This window comes from Alligator sinensis, unplaced genomic scaffold, assembly GCF_000455745.1.
Source record: "Alligator sinensis unplaced genomic scaffold, ASM45574v1 scaffold103_2, whole genome shotgun sequence".
In the NCBI taxonomy this organism is placed as follows: Eukaryota; Metazoa; Chordata; order Crocodylia; family Alligatoridae; genus Alligator; species Alligator sinensis.
The window spans coordinates 440,803-442,987 of record NW_005842166.1 but is presented as its reverse complement, the minus strand read 5'-3'; the positions used below and the strand labels follow the sequence as shown (position 1 = coordinate 442,987).

General features: G+C 47.1%; 1 protein-coding gene across 1 annotated transcript in view; it reads left to right on the top strand.

Annotated features, from left to right (window-relative positions):
* The window catches only part of LOC102383047 (excitatory amino acid transporter 5-like), a 74,293-nt gene that overhangs the window by 11,501 nt on the left and 60,607 nt on the right, over window positions 1-2,185 (top strand). The gene's annotated exons all lie outside the window — the stretch shown is intronic.

The window sequence follows — 2,185 nt, the reverse complement described above, 5'->3', positions numbered from 1 at the left end:
GGAGCTGGGGCAGGTGGGGAGCAGCCATGGAGGGGCTGGGGGAGGGAGGGGTTGCGGGGCCTGGGGGGGCTGGCAGTGGTCCCCTCCATGGTCTCCTCCCCCAGACCTCCTCTCCCACCCCTAGTACTTACCAGCTCTGGAGCGGGTGCAGCTCCCTGCTGCAGCCACTGGAGACTGCCCAAATCATCAAAGCTCTCCGAATTTTTTCCGAAGATTTAGAGAGCTTTAAATGAATTTGGACCTTTAAATTGGTTCCGATTTGATTCGGAGATTCGGCCACTGAAATGGCCGAATCTCTTCCGAATCAAATCACCACCCAAAGCTTAGCACAGCCCTAATAGTGAGCATTAAAGTGCTCCACCTGGAGGTGAACAATCCCCTGCACAACTACAGGCGTGGCAACACCGACCTGACCAGCACTGTGAATGAAAGGGACCTGGGGGTAATAATAGACCACAGTATGAACATGAGCCATTAGTGCAATGCTGTAGCCAGTAGGGCAAATAATACTGTGGCATGCATCAATTGATGCATCTCCAGCAAAGCCAAGGAGGTGATCCTTTCACTCTACTCAGCACTGGTGTGACCGCAGCTGGAGTACTGCGTCCAGTTCTGGACACTGCACTTTAACAAGGACATGGACAAGCTTGAGAGAGTTCAGAGAATGGCTGCCTGTCTTGTTCCTGGATGCTGCTCCTCATCTGCCTGCACCCCCTTCCTATCTGCATGGCCACATGCCCTGGCCCATGTGGGTCCTGGGTCAGTCTTCATGGAAACCCTGCCCGCTCTGTCTGGCACCTCCAGAAGTGGGTGCAGGTTAGATGGGCCAGGGTGCCTGGGCAGCAGGGCCAGGTCCAGTGGCGGCAATGGAGATTGGCAGACAGCATCACTTGAAATTTTTACATCCAAATTATAAATGCTTTTCTAGACCATCAGCCCTGGGACAGCTACAAGTAATGGGCTGTACGTGAGACCACTGAGTGAAACTGTATGGCCTGCGTGATGCACTGTCACAGTAATCCCTTCTGGTCTTTAGACATATGAATCACCGTTCTAACAGCATACAGCTGTCTGTCCGATTTCCAGAATATACATGTGGCTATAGAGGCAAATAACTAAATTGCATGTCTTATGGTGTGTATCTTCAAGTTGGCTTGGCCTAGTGGATTTGCTGTTCTTTAGCATGGCCTAGTGTTAGAAGTCTGGATTTAATTCCCAGCTTTGCCACTCACCTGATGAGGGATCTTGAGGAAATCACACCCCTTGCCTCAGTTTCCCCATCTGAAAATGAGGATAATGGCCACACCCTTTGAAAAATGCTATATGAGAACTGGATACTACCAATATTAGCACTATACTTTCAGAGGGCTTTTTATACGATTGTATTACAGATGACTGCAAAATATCAAGGAAAATAATTTCCTGTGACAATTATATAATTTTCCAATAAAAACTGAATCTCCCCAAATTTAATTTTTCAGTATTTTTAAATAAGACGCTTTTTTTTTTTTTTACCCAAAAACTGTATCAAAAGACAAAGGTTTTACTAAAACTATTTTGATTTGCTTTTTCCATAAAGAAAAACCCAGCTATCAAACAACCCTCGCCTCCCCTTCCCTCCCCTCGATGAGGAAAAAAAGGAATCTTTTTATCCAATTGTTTGATCTGGTTAAGACATATACTCATCAAAAAATATTCTAATCTTCAGTTCCTCCTTTTAAAAGCTATGGTAATGTGTGATAGACACAATGTACACATGCACATGAATTATATCAAAGGTACAAGGCAACTTCCAATGACACAATGGAAAAATAAAAGTTATTGTTTTGTTCAGTAGCCTGACATGAAAATGTGTGTTTCCAAATGCAAGATATCTATCCTAAGCCAGGGGCTTTCAACCTTTTTTAACAAGTATACCTCTTTGGTCTCAAAGTTTCACCTCAGTACCCCCTTAATATTTTTTTCTTGTTTTTAAGGGGGGGGTGGGATTGAGGCCCTGCAGTGAGGGAGGGAGTGCAGCAGGGGCAAGGGCAGGGGCAGGGGCTGCTCAGCTGGGGTGGGGTGTGGGATGGAGCCGTGAGTGGCTTGTCCAGGGGACACAGGGAGAGGGAGTGGCTCTGCCACAGCACGCACCCCGAGAGGGCATGGGGGGCATGTGTCCTTGGATCTGTGCATGGGGGGGCGG